Source organism: Papio anubis, chromosome 12 (assembly GCF_008728515.1).
Source record: "Papio anubis isolate 15944 chromosome 12, Panubis1.0, whole genome shotgun sequence".
In the NCBI taxonomy this organism is placed as follows: domain Eukaryota; kingdom Metazoa; phylum Chordata; class Mammalia; order Primates; family Cercopithecidae; genus Papio; species Papio anubis.
This window is the reverse complement of record NC_044987.1, coordinates 84,268,622-84,288,097: the sequence shown is the minus strand read 5'-3', so window position 1 is coordinate 84,288,097 and position 19,476 is coordinate 84,268,622. Positions and strand designations below refer to the sequence as shown.

At 33.6% G+C, this 19,476-nt stretch overlaps 1 protein-coding gene across 2 annotated transcripts in view; it reads right to left on the bottom strand.

The window, feature by feature from the left end:
* LUZP2 (leucine zipper protein 2) overlaps positions 1-19,476 on the bottom strand; it is a 601,108-nt gene that overhangs the window by 242,655 nt on the left and 338,977 nt on the right. The window lies entirely within an intron of this gene.

Genomic DNA, 19,476 nt, shown 5'->3' with positions numbered 1-19,476 from the left:
TCAATATTGAATTGTATTAAAGTACTAAATTCAGTAGCACATGCAATTTTGGATAATATGTGATAAATTGACTTGATTATATTTAGCACTATTTTTATGCTTTCTCAGTCATTACAATCTAGAATTTTTAACCTCTACACAAAATAGATTGTTTTCTAACAAAAATGATTTTAAAAAATAGAACAAAGAGATTTAACCATTGACATGGACCTAGTTCTAAAACTAGCACACTATCAGTGAAATCAGATTAATGATTGAAAACCAGACTTGCAATAAAGGAGACTTTTCCATGGGTAGGGAAATACACATATGGGGTTCCTAGAGTATCATTTCTAGACTAATTGGGGTCAAGTTTTTAAAAAATTGTATGAAACAATATGTACAAAACGTGAAAAACTATTACAGAGAGAATGCAGATATTGTAATTTTGGGAAAAATGCTCATGAGTATACAACCTACAACTTTATTTCCTCATACATAAATTTGAATTTATAATTATAACAATCTCATATGGCTGTTATTAGAATAAAATGCCAAGTATAAAGTTCCTGGAATGTAAATGCTAACAGTTAGTGGCAGCGACAGTGATAAGGTTGTGAAAGGAAAGTGGTTCTTAACTTGGGAATGAAATGTGAGCTTCATGGAGTATTCAAAATGCATGAATTAAGACTTCAAAATGCCTGAGTATGTATAAAATCCATTTTTTTACATACATAGTATTTTTCAAGGGGGGTCCAAATCTTTCATCATGCTCAAAGTGCCAGTGGTCCCAAAATACTAAAAATTCCTTGATATGCTATCTCATGATACTATATGAATGCAGTTGAAAATAGAAAATAAATATATACTTAAATTGTTTAATATCATAACTTGGGGAAAGTCTTTTTTAAAAACGTCTGAAAGCCAAATAAAACTTAAAATTATTAGACACAGAAATGAACTGAAATGCTCTTAGATTGTTCCCTAAGGCCAGTGGTCAAATGCTATGTTATTACTCCCACAGCGTACAATATGTGAGGTTTTAGCAAGAAAAACATTGATAATCAATATATGCAGAGAGAAAAGTGCAATGTAAAGAATGCTGTGTTTAGAGTCAGACAAACTTTTCTGTTTCCCCGCTAATCTATAATCATCAACAAGTGACTTATTTGAGTCTAAGTGTATCTTTAGAAAACAAAGTTAAGATAAACTGAGACACATCTCCTTCACAAGGTTGTTAAGTATACAAAAAGAGAACATATATGAATATTTTATTAAAAGACTAGATGCAGTAAAATAGGAATTATTGCTATGACTATTAATGGCGAAATATACCCATGTATTTACAGTAAAGCCAGTAGTGTGTAATATTTCCTTGATTTGTGGGTATCAGATAAATGTAATTTTATCTTGGCTGTACTACATATCAGCAATGTGATCTTGGGAAAATTACTTAAACTTTCTTCTAGGCCTTAGTTGGACCACATATTAAATGAGAAAAATAGTAACATATAACAAACAGAGTTGTAGAATACGAAGGGCTAACAGCAATGCCTGATATATATACACATGTTTAATACATATTAACTGTTATTAGATTGTCCTAATACAGAACCATCATGTGACCATATGTGAAATATAATTTGTTTATCTGGGAGAAGTCAGGTTTCTACTCACAAGAGTATTGTGAAGATCCAACTCAGTCACAGTGATAACTAGAAAGTACAATACTAAGATGGGGGATAGTAAAGGAAATTATAGTATATCAAGCATGTAGAACTACAAATTCCAAAATGATTCCACACGCTAAGTCTTTTAGCCTTAGAATAACCCCAAATATATATATATTTTGTGTGTGTATATATATATATATATATATATATATATCTCCATTTTACAGAGAAGGACATCATAATGATGACAACTGAAACAACTTTATAAATCTAAGTCTTCATAAGTCTATCTTTCTGTCCTCAAAGCCGATTCTATCCAATGTGAAAGAAAACACTGCATGTTTTCCACGTCGATTGTTTTTCCTGAATTAGATATTACTTTTCCACAAGTCATTTTAAAAATGTAGAACAGTTGTCATTCTGATACATTTTATCTACAGCCATAATCACTATCTCATAAAATTGTAGTGTTTTCTGGATTCTGAATCCCTTTAGTTAAAGATCGCACCATTCAGAAGCTTCTTCAGGGCTCAGACAATCAGTGAGAAAAAAAAAAAAAAAAATGAAGGTTCATGTTGGGTTCTATCTGTTCAGAGGCTTTAGACAACACCCTATTCATCTTGAGTAACTGCCTCTTGTCCAAGTAAACCTTCAAATCTGTTTTGTGTTCTTAGACATCAATGTCTTATTCAACGTAGTTTAACAAGTCAATGAATTGGAGTTTTATATGTTTATTCCTGTAAAAGGAAAGTACAAAAAATATTGAATAGGACATATAATTACCACATATCTTCTAATATATGTCAGAAATGACAGAGAAAATGGTAAAAGGGTAGGACACAGAGGAAATTACATGGGATGAACATTGAAGGACATAAATTCTACTGACCATTCTTGAACAGTTCCAAGGTTGTCAGTAGCTCGTGTTTTTGTTGTTTTTGTTATTACTGACTGAGACTTTAAAGGGTGAGGAAAATTAACAAGTAGAATTAAAAGAAATTTTTATTTTTCTTGAGCCACTTGAGATTTGTTAACATGCTAAAGAGGATCTCCTCAACTTTAATACTTTGATTTTATTGAAAGCATCAAAATCAAGAAATCAACACTGATACAGTGCTACCAGCTAAACTTGGACTCTATTCAAATTTTCATGTGTCTCAATAATGTTTATTATTGTTAAATGTTCCAGACTAGAGCTATATTTTGCTTTTGGTTGTCAAGATTCTTTAGTTTCCCTCAGTCATTCTAAGCCCTTGTGTGTGTGTGTGGTTTTCATAACCTTGATATTTTTGAAGATTCCAAATCAGTTCATTTGTATAGTATCTCTTATCTTTGGCTGTTGTGATGTATCTTCTTGATAAGGTTCAAGTTATGCAACTTTGAGATAAATACCAGAGAGATCATTCTGTGTTTTTCTCACTGTATGTTATCAATTGGCACATGATTTTTATCTATCCCCTTATTGGTTGTTATAAACTAAATGTGTCTCCTCCAATATTCATATGCTGAATTGGTATAACCAGCTTCAACCTCCTTTATTTCTACCAAGTGTGATATATTTCAATTTCTCTAGTTGGAAAATCAGGTTTTTTTTTTTTTTAATAACTACATTTTCAATGTGTTTAATATTCCTTTAAATCCCATTTGGGATAAGCAAATTTTAAATACTTGATAAAAATTGATAGTGTTAAAAACAGTGATGACTTAATGAGTACTTGCTCTATTCTTGAAAAAGAGCTAGACTCTTGCTATGAATTTTTTATCTATGAATTTTTCTCATTTGCTCAAATCAGATATTGTTGCTGTCATTGCTATCACTATCATTACTGTGCATGTGCTAATGAGAAAATTCAGGTCAAGAGATTTATGCATGATCATTATAGCCCAAACTTTGAAAGTAAAACAGTCAGAATTTTTTCTTGCTTTGACTCCATAGTCTATGCTATTAACCACTGAAATACTGGGTACCATATGGCATCTGCATTTCCATCAGGAAATCAGTATGACTTGATTAAATTTGTTTATCTTCCTTCAGAATTCTGCAGCAAAAATTTTTTACGAGTAGTTTCTTGATAACTCATGAAAATGCTTGACAAACACAAAATGGTAAGATTTATGATAGCTTAAAAGAAATAAACATCAACAAATTAAACATTACTTTGGCAGTTCAATATGTAGAAATATTATAAGAATATACATTCTATATTGAGGAATTAAGGAGACTGAGATTGCTAATACCAAATTTCTTAATAATTACATTTCTCAGCCCCTTCTGTGCCAAGAATACAATATGAAATGAAATAGGCATCAGGAAACTTGAAATTTCATCTAGCTCTGTCTATTTTTGTCTCTTACATTAAACAAGCCATTTTTTTCCTCTAATCCTTGATTATCTTATCTGTAAGCTGAAATATTTGAATTAGATTATGAGAGTATACTGTAGCTTTAAAAATCCAACTTTTCTGTAGGTTACCTGTTCATTCTGATGCTAGTTTCTTTTGCTGTGCAGAAGCTCTTTAGTTTAATTAGATCCCATTTGTCAATTTTGGCTTTTGTTACAATTTCTTTTGGTGTTTTAGTCATGAATTCTTTGCCCATGCCTACGTCCTGAATGGTATTGCCAAGGTTTTCATCTAGGGTTTTTATGGTTTGGGGCTTTTCATTAAGTCTTTAATCTATCTTGAATTAGTTTTTGTATAAGGTATAAGGAAAGGGTCCAGTTTCTGTATTCTGCATATGGCTGGCTAGTTTTCTCAGCACCATTTATTAAACAAGGAATTCTTTACCCATTCCTTGTTTTTGTCAGGCTTGTGGAAGATCAGATGGTTATAAATGTGTGGTGTTATTTCTGAGGTCTCTGTTCTCTGTTCTATTCCATTGGTCTATATATCTGTTTTGGAACCAGTATCATGCTGTTTTAGTTACTGTAGCCCTGTAGTATAGAGTGAACAAGCAACCTACAGAATGGGAGAAGATTTTTGCAATCTGACCATCTGACAGGGGTCTAATATCCAGAATCTACAAGGAACTTAAACAAATTTGTAAGAAAAAAATACAAACAACCCCGTCAAAAAGTGGGCAAAGGATCTGAACAGACACTTCTCAAAAGAAGACATTTGTGCGGCCAACAAACATATGACAAAAAGTTCATCATCACTGGTCATTAGAGAAATGCAAATCAAAACCACAATGAGATACCATCTCACGCCAGTCAGAATGGCAATTATGAAAGTCAGAACATAGTAGATGCTGGCAAGGCTGTAGAGAAATAGGAATGCTTTTGCACTGTTGGTGGGAGTGCAAATTAGTTCAACCATTGTGGGAGACAGTGTGGCAATTTCTCAAGGATCTAGAACCAGAAATATCATTTGACCCAGCAATCCCATTGCTGGGTATATTCCTAAAGGATTATAAATCATTCTACTATAAAGACACACACACATGTGTGTGTCTTTTTGTCTTATTGTAGCACTATTTACAATAGCAAAAACTTCAAACCAACCCAAATGCATATCAGTGATAGACTGGATAAAGAAAATGTGGCACATATACACCATGGAATACTATGCAGCCATAAAAAAGAATGAGGTCATGTCCTTTGCAGGGACATGGATGGAGCTGGAAACCATCATTCTCAGCAAACACAGGAACAGAAAACCAAGCATTGCATATTCTCGCTCATTAAGTGGGAATTGAACAATGAGAACACACCTACACAGGGAAGGCAACAACACACCCCTGGGCCTGTTGGGGGGTGAGGGGCAAGGGGAGGGAGAGCATTAGGACAAATACCTAATGCATGCGGTACTTCGAACCTTGATGACAGGTTGACAGGTGCAGCAAACCACCATGGCACATGTATACTTATGTAACAAACCTGCACATTCTGCACATGTGTACTGGAACTTAAAGAAAAAAAAATACCATATAGAAAAATACAAAAAAAAAATCCAACTTTCAATAAAATGTAACAGTTTAGTAATTATGAAAGAGGTGGCTCTCTTAAGAATTATAAATGTGCATTATTAATGCAAATAATGAGATTTCCTTCTTTATTGGATAATAAGCCAGACATTTTCCTATGTTTCTCACCACAAGGAAATGCTAAGGTAGAACACAATAGCTGTCTCCACCTTCCTGGGTTTGGGGAAGGAAGTGAGATGGGTCAATTTATACCTAAATTTAACCTTTTCCTCTGAATACATTAAATGCTTACATGAGGAGGAGGCAATAAGTTTGCAGTTTTTTCTATTTGTCTGCACAATGGAATCAAGTGTGTGTGTGTGTGTGTGTGTGTGTATGTGTGTGTGGTGGCGGGGGTGGGGGACATGATGTGTGTAAAATCTATGGGTGTCTGAGTTCCACTACACTGAAATTCTGATTCAATTAATGTGAGTGGAGCTCAAGAATGAGCATTTTTAAATAAAATTTGACCTGATAATTCTGATTGACAGCCAAGGTTGAGAACCTCTGGGTTACAGCTAAAGATCTCTCCTTGGGTATGTCTAACTTGTAATCCTGACTAAGAGTCTCAGCCTGAGGGGAATTCTTACAATGTTGCAAAGCCCCAAGAGAGAAAATGCACACATATTTTTCTCAACAAACAATAACACTTATGAGAAACCAATTTATTTCTCAGCAAAATTAATACTGGTGATGTTCTGATTTTAGCAATCCCAGTGGTTTTTGTGAATGTTATCTTTCAGAGTTTACCATTACTGAGTGTTCCCCAGTTCTCCAATTTGAAAAATTGTTACAGAGATAGAAATCAGTTTACAGCAGAGTTCAGTTATTACCATTCTAGACGGTATGTCTTTTATTGCTTTTCTATTTTAAGTAACTATAATTTGTTTCAAAGTATTCTATGCCATTGCATGCATTCCTCTCTTGCTGACTATGGTTGTAAATCCAAAATCAAAGTAGATTTTTACAGAATGTCATTCAGGAAACCCTTACATCATTTTAAAGTCAGGGAAGCCCAAAGAGGTTGGGTGATTAGTCCAAAAGTACCCACAAAGTTTGTCAGACTAAACATGGAATTGAAATCCAGACCTCTGATCTCCAAGTTATGTAATAAATCATGCTCATTATACAGGGGACTAAAGTAGAAAGTATCCATTTTATCTATCCATCCATTTATTTATTATTTATTTATAATAAAAATATGAAGTAAAACATATATTCCATTAAATGTTTTCTTCCTTCAGCTCTGACATTAACGTTATTGTGAATATTTAAAAACTTCTCTTAGAAATTACAGTAAGGCATTTTCAAAGACACAAAAGTACTCTAATTTTTTTATTTCTAACTACATTTATATATATATATACATATACACATAATTTTGTTAAAGTATGTCTCAAACTTTAGTTACTAAGGGTACTAGTGATTTTTGCATGATTTGTAATTTTTGCATATTTTCTAAGTTTTATTTCATAGTTTCAGAATGACAAAAGAATGGATCATTAACAATATATTATAGAAAACTACATTCTGGTATTAATAATATATTTTATATTTATAAAGCAACTTTTTTGAAATAAAATACACCCACTTGGAAAAATAAAACCTGTTATATTTATAATAATATCTATTTTGTTACCTTAAAACCATATCAGTCCCCTGTAAGCAGGCAAGACTATTATTTTATTTTATTTCTTTCTTGCTCGATGATCAGGGCTGTTACAGAAGATAATGTAATCATTTAATAAATATAGGCCAAGTCAAGTGATAACATTAAAATTTTTCAGTATGAAATCTCTTCTCATATTTTGTTCTATTCATTTTTCAAGGTCCATTTTCTCAATAATGGATTTCATTATTTTACAGATAGATTTGATTTCTCTTTTCTTCCATTATAGCAAGTACTCTGCTTTATTATATACAATTCTATAGAAGTAAAAGTTTGGGGGGATAGATACTTTCATATTTTACTCTTGAATTCATTTATTAATTCTACATATATTTATTTTGTATCTAATATAAATCTGCCACTATTCTAGATACTAGAGATATATCAATAAGTATATTGACATGGTCCTCATGAAGACTATCTTCCACTGGAGATCTCTTGGTCTCTTCCTTGAATCCTAGAGATCAGCATCACAAAACACACACACATTTGTATGAGAGATTTATTTTTTACAAATAGTCCTTTAGCAGACAGGAAAAAAAAGAAAACAGAAATTGTCCCTTTTACTTTGACCTTTCCAAGATTTTAAAAGATTTTATCTTCTCACTACTGCTGGTGTGCTTTGCTTTCTTTGTTTAAAAGATGATGTTTTAAGTCTACATAAATTAAACACTTTCTGATATTCATTAAATGGCATGCTACAACGTTCAGAGCAATCAAGTTTGTGTTTGACTCCTATTCTTAAGCTCTTCATTATATGTAATTTTAAGAGACAGTTAGTAACTGTAAGTTTCTAGAATAGTGAAGATCATTCATAATATATTTCATACGTTTTCTTTTCTTTTCTTTCTTTTCTAAAGATTATTTGTACTATATTGCCTGTGCCTTCTTTCAAAGCTCCTTTAAAAGCATCTCATTCTGATTTTCTAAAGAGAGCTTCTGCTTCCAAAATGTTAATGTAAGACCCTAATCTTTTTCAAGAAGAAGGCCTACAGCAGTGACTACATACTGATTACATGAGTTGCCTGTATCTCTCTGTAAAACTTCCCTGGACAAAGTGTATGGTTGACTATCTCTACTCTTTGACGTAAAGAGCTCAAATCATGAGCTACACATTGTGCTCCAATGGAACAAGAGATATGAACAAGACATTGTTCTTGAAAAGTTTCTACTGCTAGAGATGATACATAAACAAGGTCAATGTAATACGATAACTGCTAGATAGTCAGCTGTTTGTGTTTTTCATTTGAGAGATGGTACAACTTAAGCGTTAGGAACACTCATCTGGAAGCAGAACACTTGAGTTTGACTCTTAGTCTTGCTTCTTACAAACAGCAAGATTCTAAAAAATCACTAAATTCTACTTTTTCATCTCTAAAATTGGGGTAATAATACTACCTATTTTATAGATTTATTGTATTAAGTAATTTAATATATCTAAATATCTCATATTAATATCTGACATTTAATAAGCTTTCTATTCATATTAGCTATTGCCATTCATGAAGCATTTTTTGTGTGTCTTTTGTGTGTCACTCATGGTGCCACATTTTGGAGACAGACCAGTGAGGCCTAGTTGGCTTCTGGCCTTCAGGTGAGTTGGCATTATAAGCAAATAAACAGCTGCTTACAACCTGATAGGGCATATTGTATATGAGGAGAATTATATAGATAATAAAGATATAAAAGAAGGAAACTTAGCTGAAAAATGGGGAGGTAAGTTGGCTACCAGGAAATTTTTGAGAAAGAAGTGACAACTGATATGTGACCTGAAGGATGAACCAAAGTGCTTTAAATGTGAAATATAACTCGAAAGTTTATGTGACGGTAGTTTCGATACAGATACTAGTTCTGGTAGTTTAGATAGTAATTTAGAAACTAAAGCGATTATGAAGGCTTTAAGTGTTTTTTTTTTTTTTTTCTCTGACAAAATTTGTATTTCAATTATTTAAGTAGTGTCAATAATCCTTGACAAACAAGATTTCTTCCCTTGTGTTTAGGTTTGTAACTATTTCACTAAGTCTTTAAACCTACTTCGCATTAAACATCATTGTTACCCTATCTTTCATGGATGGAGCAACACAGATAGCAGGGAATACTATGAGTAAAAATACTTAAAAGTAGATACAAGTTTCTTTTATCCACAATCATGTTTTGCAAGAAGGCATTGTCAGCTGTTAACCCTGGACTTATCAAATCACAGTCACTTAGAAATCAGGAAATAATCTTTTCAAAGTCAACTTCCCAGTCACGTAACACACATACTTTATAGAACCTCACAACATACTCAAGTTTCTCTCTGGAAAATTTAAAAAAGACATCAATTTAACATTTTCCTTCCATTTTATTTGTGCAATTTATCAACAATTTACCTTGATAGATACACATGTATTCCAGCATCCTTATCACAGCAATGCAGCAATGGCTATAGCCAATTAATGTTAAGATGTATACATGCGTATATACATATATAATCATATATATTTCTCCCACAATCTTTGAGCACTTGTTACATATCACTACAAGATGAGCAATTTCAAAATACTAACTTCTGAAAGTAAAGTTCTATGTGTGTTTGCAGAAAGCTGTGCTTCATCTTCTGTGTGTGTGTGTGTGTTTGTGTGTGCACGCACACTTTCCTACTCTGGAGTTTTTCATTTACTTCTCTTCTGACTTCATTTTGTAATGATCCCTGCCCATAGCCAAAACTCTTTATTTTTGGCTAAGGTCTTGTTAAGCATTCTCTCTTCCCTTCATCTGTCTTACTTCAGTCCCTTCTCTCCTTTGGCATTCCTTCATTTCTTTTTTGTTTGTCCTCTGAAGCAGGTTATTCAGGCATATCTGCCTCCTCCTGTTTATTTTTTCAGAGGGAATAAAATAGTTGGCAGCAGAACTGTTCTTCTCTCAGCAGTTGGCTAGTTTTTCCTGAAGGAAACGAACAGAGTTTCATCATGCCAATGCCTCCATTTGAAAAAGGCACAGGAGGACATGTCAACGTCCTTGTCCTCTCTCTGTGATTTAAAGCTGGAACCCAGGGTCACTCCCTGGTCTCTCTCCTACCTGCAGAGATCTCAGAGTTCCATTTCTCTCCTGCTTGTGGCTCTTTAGAAATCCTAAGTTAAAACTGCACACAGCCAACTAAGAAGAAACTAAAAGCAAATTGACTTTTCTTTGTGGCCCTCTTGACTTTGATGCCTGTCCACATTTTTTCCAGCCCAGCTTGAAGGTCTCTGAGAAGCTGCCACTCCTCCATTGCCAGCTTACAGAATATAAGACTGGGCCAGCACTGAGACATCACAGTTTCGAAATTTTGCCTTGTCATTCACCCAGGTTATGACATATCATTCAGAAGTTGATTAAAAAAAAGAATCCACTGAGCAATATGGGTAATATTAGTAGATATGTTTTTTTTGTTTTGTTTTTTCTGCCACAGGGGTGGTAGCTGTGCAACGAATCTGTAGTGCAGGAGATCAATAACTGGGATATCTGTGATTTTTTTCAATCACTAACTCAGAATTTTATTATACTTTTTAATTCTAAATATCTTTGCATAGGAATTTTTGCATGTTCAATGGGTAGTAAATATAGTGAATTTTTACAAATGCAATTTAAAATAGGTTTAAACTATCTAAAGTGGGCTCTAAGTTGCTTCTGTCTTTGAACATTAATGAAATCAGTCATTTCAGTAATATTTATGTGTTAAGATCAAAATACCCTATCACTGTGAGAGATTAAAAGGAAATGTGACCTCATAGAAAAGCCAAAGTGAAAAAGTCAGTATTAAATTCTGGCCTTTTGGTAAGTTTTATCCTTCGACGTCTTCAAAATAAGTCACCAGAATATCCCTCACTTACCCATCTTCCATTGTTTTTTCTATATTTTCCTTCTTTAATTCTTTTTTCTTCGTGTGTGTGTGTGTGTGTGTGTGTGTGTGTGTGTGTGTGTGTGTTTGTGTCTCCTAAAGTTTGTGGAGCTGGGATAAAACCTGTAAGTTGCAGATCTACAGCCAACTCTAAATATTATTCAGCTTGGTCTAGTCTAATGCATGTATCTCTGTGGAAATTTTCTGTTGTCTAGAGTGACATTCATTTCCATCCCTCTCTGGTTGTGCCTTATGATCATGGGTTATCCACAATGAATCCTGGGCTTCTAAAGACAGTCACTAAGAGTTGTTCATAGGCCAGTACTCTCAAACATTAATATGCTTAAGAACCACTGGAATGTTTTCATAAATGCAGAGCCCCAGGTCTCATCCTCAGAGATTACTGATTCAAAGACAGAGTTGACAATATGACCTCAAGCCCTTGCCTGGTCAACTCTCCACCTACCTCTTCAGCCTCAACTTCCATCATGCCCCCACTTCCCTTCTATTTTAGTCATATTGTCCTGCTATAATTCTTTTCACTTAAAATGTTCCCTCAAGTTTCAAGACCTTTGAATGTGCTGTTCCTTAAGAATAGCATGGTGTGCTATTATTTAGTTAACATCTGATTTCACTGCAAGATTGCAGTGACCTTTCAGGTAGAAATTTTGCCCTCCTCATTGTGTCATCAGTGTTCAGTAAATGTTGGTAATAAATTAATAATAAAAAAGAATATTGCTTAAGATTCCTTAGTAATCTTTTTGTAGTTTATCTACAAATAAGACTTTGAAAAGATATTATAAGTTATCTTGTGCCTGAAGAAAGAAGAAATATGCCTTTTTCCTAGGGATAATCCCTGAATTCTGACCCACTCTGGTTTGACAAGTAACTGTAACTCCTAGCAAAGTTACACTCATTGGTAATTAAATACTACAAATCCAAGGTCCCTCAACTGAAAATGCCATACTGCATAGATTTAAAATTGGTCATTCAATCTTATACATAATTGGTTTTAGAAAGTAACAAAACCCATACTATGTATTTCTTTTGCATAGCTGTATCCCTATTGGAGATTTTTATCTGTCTTATTTTTTTTAATTGAAAACTCAATGCCATTAAAATTTTCATGTGAAGGATTCTATGAGATGTTGATAGTGGTTTTTTTGTTTTTGTTTTTTTGTTTGTTTGTTTTTGTTTTTTTATGTCCGGATGTTTTTAGTCATTCTGTGTTGCATATTATGAACTCCTAATTTAAACACCAGCATGAGAAATCTTGGTGGCCTAGGACTGAGAATACTGCAGCTTGCTGTAGTTCTACTTTAAATCAGGCTGTATTATTTTGCCTTTAATTTTAAAATAAACAAGGTAAACTTCTCAGAAAAGATTTTTCATTTATCGCCTTAGAATACTTTTTACTGTTCAATTATTTAAGAGTTGGATCTATTCACTGCAGTATATCTCCAGTGAAACTCTAGACCTTTCCATTTGTGGGCAGGGAAGTGTTTAGAGTGAATTCAAAACCGTGAATATTGCAGTGGCAAATTGGTTTGTCTTGCTTTATTATTTAAGTTGCTGCTGATATACCAGTCATCTGGTGAGGGTGCTGTTAACACTGTTTTGGAAGGGCAGTGAAATTAGGGGGAAGAAAAGAAGTTTAATACTCTCTAAGAAGAAGAGCTTTCTAGTGTTCTGTGAATTTACAACTCTGAGGAAGGTCTGACATAGTGTGTCTTCTGTATGACATTTGATAGAATAGAAGTAGGATAATCTCCCAATTCACCGATGGTCAATTTGGTTTCATTTTCTTTTAAGCCATCCCTGAGTCTCAGAGGCACAACTACCATATCACAGTCAAGATCTATAAGACAATAATTACAGAGCGTCAGTTTAGTAACACAAGCAAGATGTAATGAAAGATCCAAAAGTCCTAAACTGTTCCCTAAAATTAACTTCTTTATAATTTTTAAAAATTCACTTTACTAATAGTGGAGTTGCAAACTTGCAAACTATTTTTCTAATCAATAAGGAAAATGGAATCTATTCGAAAATATGTAGCAGTCTTCCAAAATATCGATCCCATTCAAGAGGGAGAAAAATCAGGAAATAAGGGAATCTTGCGGGATTTCTGTGAAATAAGTAAATTAAAAACTATCATATTTTAAACTTCATGAGCATGGAAAAAGTCAAAAAGTCCTCACCCAAGACAAATTTATAGTTTTTCTTAAATATTCTGCTTATTTTTTGAACTAGATAAAAGTCTACTTTCTTTCACCTTGAGACTCTACTTACTTTATCCGAAATAGTTTTGACTAATGTTATTTCAAGACCAAGAACATTGTCAAGTCTAGCGTGTTTATAAAAAGATCATTGTGTACAAAGACACTGAAGACCAAAGTAAATGCAGTTTTCTGAGGGAGCAAGTGGGGAAAGCAGGAGGAGAGAGGATCAGAAGATGGGAAAATGGGGAAGGGAGGAAAATGGAATAGAAAGTGATTGGGCTTTCAATTTGGGAGAGTTGATATTGATATTGGGGTAATCTTGGGAAAGCAATATTGTAACAATACAAGTTTTCTTACTAAATTGTTACCTTTAATGGAGTAAGAATATACAGTTTCTCACACCCTTTTTAACAGACAGTTCATAGAAACATAATTTTTTTAAAAACTGAGTATTTACATTAGAATTTAATACATTGAAACACTAGATGTCACCTTAGACTAAATATCTTGGATAAAATTAATAAACATAAACATTCTGCCTTGAAGTGGGTGTGTGTATACACATTTGTATGCACAAATGTAGATTTGCATATATGTTTGTGTTTATATTTTCCAAGCATCAGATCTAACATTGTTTCACTAGATAAAACTCATGTGAAATATAGAGCCTATAGTTTCATTAACAGATGGTTAATATATAGTAAGCAAAAATTCTATTTGGCATAAAAATGTAAAACAAATTGTAATTTATTTTGTCAAAATTTTAGTTAATTTTGATAGTGATATATTGTTCAATAACACGCTACCATGCATGAACACAAAATGAGATTTTTGAAAGCACACAACTCATGCATTAAAATATCAGAAAAAGCATATTTTTAATTTCTAAGAAATGGATGATTATATAAAATAAATATTTGTAGGGCTTTATTAGGGGAATTTGTAATTTATACAATTTTTTAATATTATAAGACTTTAGATTTGGAAGCAAATTCTACAACCATGTAAACAAGTTCACATAATGAAACTAAGGTCAGTATACTTTTGTGACTTACTTCTTAGCTCACTGTTTATTAAGACAGAATAAGAACCATAACTAATATCTTCCTAGTTGTCTTGATGGTTCCTTTTCAAATATTACATATTTTCCCTAAGAAAAGTACCTCCAAGTTCTTCCTATCACAGTAAATGGTACCACTCATTTTTTTTTTTTTTTTTGAGACAGAGTTTCGCTCTTGTTGCCGAGGCTGCAGTGCAATGGCATGATCTGGGCTCACCGCAACCTCCATCTCCCGGGTTCAAGCAGTTCTCCTGCCTCAGCCTCCCTAGTAGCTGGGATTACAGACATGTGCCACCATGCCCAGCTATTTTTTTTTTTTTTTTTTTTTTGTATTTTTAGTAGAGATAGGGTTTCTCCATGTTGGTCAGGCTGGTCTCGAACTCCTGACCTCAGGTGATCCGCCCACCTTGGCCTCCTAAAGTGCTGGGATTACAGGCGTGATCCACCGCATCCGGCCCAGGTACCATTCATTTTCTAAGCCTACAAACTTAGTGAAAATCGTTAATTTATTTTATATATCCCTTCAATATCTGCATTATAACTATGGATTCGATCTCAATAATATTGCCAGTTTTCTTCATCTTCACTATGGCTGACATAGCCTAAGGCACAGTCTTTCTCACCTGGAATATTGCTGAAGTCACCAACTATTGCTTCCCCTACTGCCCCTCCATAATCCATTCTTCACAAATGAAGTGAATCATTTTGTTAATGTAAATCTGATTATAGTACAGGCCTCCTTACAATTCTTGAATACATTATATTACACTCGATATAAGGCAAAATTTCTTTCTATGACCTCCAAGGCCTTCTATGGCCTAAATCTGTCTTTTTTTTTTTTTTTCTCTCTGAATTAATTTATTTCCTATTCCCTTTTTGTCCACTACTCTCCAATCACAAAGACATTCCTAAAACACACCAAGACTTGAAACCTCAGTGCCTTTGGACTTGCTTTTAATTCTTCCTGAAACTCTCATGCCACAAATTTCAATATGTTTACCTACTTTTCATTATTTGGGATTCAGCTAAAATGTTGCTGCATTTTAGAGAAACCTGCTACAACCACTGGTCCCACTGACTATTGTGTATCACATAACCTTACTGTATTAACCTCATTGCATTTATCAACACCTGAAATTCTTGTTATAATATAAGCCCCATGAGACAGAGACACTGTCTGGCTAGTTCTTCATTGTATTTCCAGCTCCATAATAGTGCCTGATGCATACTGGAAATACATACAGATATTTGCTGAATATGTGAATGATTATTACTACATTCGTGCAACAAACGAGTAATGTTTAATTTCAAGTTTTCTTCACTTATAGAAAAAATGAAGAAAATGAATTTTGTGGTGTAAATTTTAAAGCTTGCATATAGGCAAACAATAATTACAAATGTCATATTAACCACCATTAGTGCTACTGAAAACATCATTCACCTAAATATAGGAATTTATTTTTTAAAACATATTACAGAATTATATCTCAAAATGAATGAAAAGCATACTACCCTAGATGGAAATCCAAACACTAGGTAAACAAGTCAGGGAGGCAGAAATGCTGAGACCCTGGACCATAAAGGTCATCCACGAATAAACATCATTAAGGAAGAGAAGGCAGCACTGGATTTCTGCAATTTAATACCCTAAAAGAACAATAACCATCACAAAGAATGGGGAAATGGGTAAATGACATTCTTATAAAACAAAGTAAAAGCTAACATTCTTAAGTAAAATGAATGTCATTTAAAGAAGGTCTTTCACCCAATGTTCACACACAATGAACACACATCCACACCCACACACTAGTGATGAGAATACGTCACAAAAGGATATACGCAAAATATGCAAAGAGGGACATCTAAGAGAGTGGTTCACCTACTTATGGGATATCTGGTGCTCAGAAGGCTAAAAGTAGCAACGAAAGGATCCATTTAGCTCAGGATGGAAGAGAAAATGACAGTCAGTGATAAATATTAGCAGATCACAGAAATGAAAAATACAATAAAAAAGACTATCATTTGACTTTAGACTTCTATAGTAGGGGAAATAATCTTTCAGTAGAGAAATATTATCCACTGAAGATTCACTCTATGCTACACTGCACAAGGCATCTGTACAATGCTTTTACATTTAATTCTCATGACAGTTTCATAAAGAACATATCCTAACCCAATTATTCAAAGGCCAAAAGAAAACCCTGCATAATATTAAGTAAACTGTCAAAAGTAACACAACGAAATCACCACTATACCAGGTTATGAACAGAAGTTAGTTTTACTACAGAATTCATATTCTATTTTTCTATTATTAATATATCAAAAGCTTTTCTATATTTGTATTAATATTTCTGCCATATAATGTCATCATGTTTAATATGTATCATCTAGTGAAAAAGGTTTGGAAGGACTGCAGTTTACTATACCTTTTTATACCTCATCTACAGTTCCCATCATTTTCTTAACTGTTTTTCATTTACATATTCAAAGTATCTGAAAATATGTTCTTTTTTTTAAACCTTTCATCATGTTTTTTAAACTGTGCAAGAAGAAAGTCTGCACTGAAAGTACTTTTACCCCCAAGGAGGCCAGTAACTGATAGAAGACAGAAATCAGCTATTTCCACATAAAAACTACTCAAAGTTATGTTTACTAACATGAATCTTACTTAACAGCATGAGGCAAGATCTAGGGTCAAGATGGGTTAGAGAATAATGTGATAAGAAGGTAATGTACAAGCTCACTATCAGCTGAAGCTATAATGAAGTGGGTAAAATAGTTTACAGATATATATCTTAAATTAATAAGGTGTTAATGTTTAGAACTCAAAATGCTATTGACTAACTGATTTGAAGATAGCATCTGGAGAACTGAATGTACTTACTCCTTTATACATGCATCCATTCATTCTACAGGTAGTAATTGAATATGCACTGTGTTCCAGGCACTAGTCTAAAGTTGAGGAATGTGTATATTTGTGGGTACCACATATCACAAAAATGCTAATTAACGGGACAATTAAACTAGCTAAATATTTGGTATATAGCCCCTTACCCCACAAGCAGACAGTTATATAAAGCAAACTATATGCTATCTGTGTTATATTTGCATTTTAAATTTTACTAATTTTTAAGACTGCATATTTTTAAAATACGAGACAGTGATTTTGATAAATCATTTTTCAAAATTACACTCTTGAAAAAGACATTCTAAAATATTCTATATTCCAATTTGTTGTTTTTCAGATCCATTGATTATCTGCAATGTGAAACATGATTCTGACTGTTCACATATGTTGCCCAGGCTCAAATCATCCACTGATGTCACCACTAATTGTTGAACCTCAAAAAAGTCTATCATGGAATAGACTACAGCATGTGAAGAGGAGACCTGTCTAAGTGACTTCCAAGTCTTCTTCTTATACTATGCCCTCCACATCATCAGGCAGGCTCATCTTAATATGCTTCCTATGGTCTTGGATTGTGACATAACACCATACCACCCAAATCCAAAGATTTGAGCACTCTCTGAATCATTTTTGCCCCCATTTTCCACATTTCCTTTTCCAGTGAGTCATTAAAGTAGTCTTGGACATGACTTTCAAGTCCTTATATTTTTCACTAATCCTACTGTCAGTTATCTACATTTATCATTTTTCAGGTCTCATCAGTAGTTTCTTTTCCCCTTATTCCACATGAGTATGAAATTACCCTTTCTAAAATAAATCTAAACCAGGGCATCCTTTATGCTGAAATGTCTGGTGGATTTACATAAACTCTGGCTCAAAATTAACTCCGTGTTCTCATTTCTTATTTCTTTCCTGAGACTCCTTGAACCGGTGTCTTTCCCCACCATACACATCCACACAAATACATCCTCAAAGCTTCCTTAAAAGTGACATGGATTTTCACTTGCCCATAGTGTCAAACACGCTCTTCTCTGTTGTTTCCTTTCAGGCTCTGAATAATGAGATCCTGTGAGTGCCTATGACATGGCACCAGTGCCACCTCCCTAAGGAAATGTTATCTAAAGTCCACAGACTAAATGCTCTTTTGTCACTGTATGCATTCATCTATTATAACAATTTCCACACGTTATTTCAAATATTTTTCCCTTTGTCTCACTAGGCTAAAAATTCCTTGAGAGTACATACAGATTGTTACTTTTCTTGTGTATATCAAACACTCAGTAAATGTCAAAGAGTGAATTAGATTCACTCTCACTCTCAACTGCCATGACTCCTTCATACAGCTTTCCTCTCCAATGAATAAAATGCATGAATAATTGAAATTTAATGCCTATAACATAAAGTAAGGAATTGTCACTTTCATTTTCTGTGCCCAGTGTCTTTTCTCATAAAATGAAGAGCCTCATTGTGAGAAAAATTATTACTATAGAAACATTTAAATGTACACAACTGTAAAACTTAACTCTCCAATGTATACTATTGCTTCCTAAAAAATACCTAGCCTATTATAAGTTATTGTGAGAAAAAAAATTCTTTGATGAAGGTGTGAGTGGAAAACCCAGCCTTCAGGCAGGTGATACAAATTTGATTAACAGATGGAATCACACTGTATACCATGAATGTTTTCTGGTCTGTAAAATGTAAAATGTGAAAACTAATTCAGAATGGTGAATTGATAAAGCAGTAAAAAATACATTTCAAAAAACAGAAAAGTTTTAAACTTCAGGCATGATTATAAATGTATATTCCTATACAGATTTCTGGGCATATATGTCAACAGAAATGTCTAAACCACTAAGTCATCCAAATATCCCAGGCATATAATGTGGATATTTGAGGCTACAAGTAGCTGTTCACTCAAAGGTCTACTACTAGTGTTTTTCCTCACATGGAAATTAAATCGTATCATTCTCTTGCTTATAATTCCTCAGTATCTTCCCATCAACAAAACACAAATGAAAATCCCTTAGGTATGATGGAGGGCTTTTCAAAAGCTGGTTCCTAACACTTGTCTAAAATCATTTCCTGGCAAGCTATACCTCACTCTGTTATGGCTTGCAATTTTCCAAACATGCTGTGCTCT